At 47.9% G+C, this 411-nt stretch overlaps 1 protein-coding gene across 1 annotated transcript in view; it reads left to right on the forward strand.

Annotated features, from left to right (window-relative positions):
- The window catches only part of LOC104498185 (retinoic acid receptor RXR-alpha), a 44,028-nt gene that overhangs the window by 35,962 nt on the left and 7,655 nt on the right, over nt 1-411 (forward strand). The gene's annotated exons all lie outside the window — the stretch shown is intronic.

Genomic DNA, 411 nt, shown 5'->3' on the forward strand with positions numbered 1-411 from the left:
GAGTGAACTTTATTCCTTGTCAACATTTCTCATGGCACGACCCATCCCTGCAACAGTAGGTAAATACAGCACACGTGGACCTTGTATTTATTCCAGGCAGTGAGAAAAGATGTGGTTCTGTGACAGGAGTGGAGGTGAAGGATGTTGTTACACTGCTTTTCCAGCCTGGGAAAAAAGACAAAACCAAATACCATGATGATCCCGGACCCTGACAAGCAGCCCTGCGTACTGGACACCAGAACATTTTCAGGCTGGGTTAAGGAGCAGTGCGATGAGTGTGAGACCTCCCCAGGGTTGCACTAGACCCATCCTGTCTCACTGAAGATGCCTCTCCTGGTTCAGAGTCACCACGATTTCCACCCTTGGTATTTTACTGCATTTATTCTTGTTAGGGGGTTGTTTCAGGCATTC

The sequence above is a fragment of the Buceros rhinoceros genome, unplaced genomic scaffold (assembly GCF_000710305.1).
Source record: "Buceros rhinoceros silvestris isolate BGI_N320 unplaced genomic scaffold, ASM71030v1 scaffold16128, whole genome shotgun sequence".
Lineage (NCBI taxonomy): Eukaryota > Metazoa > Chordata > Aves > Bucerotiformes > Bucerotidae > Buceros > Buceros rhinoceros.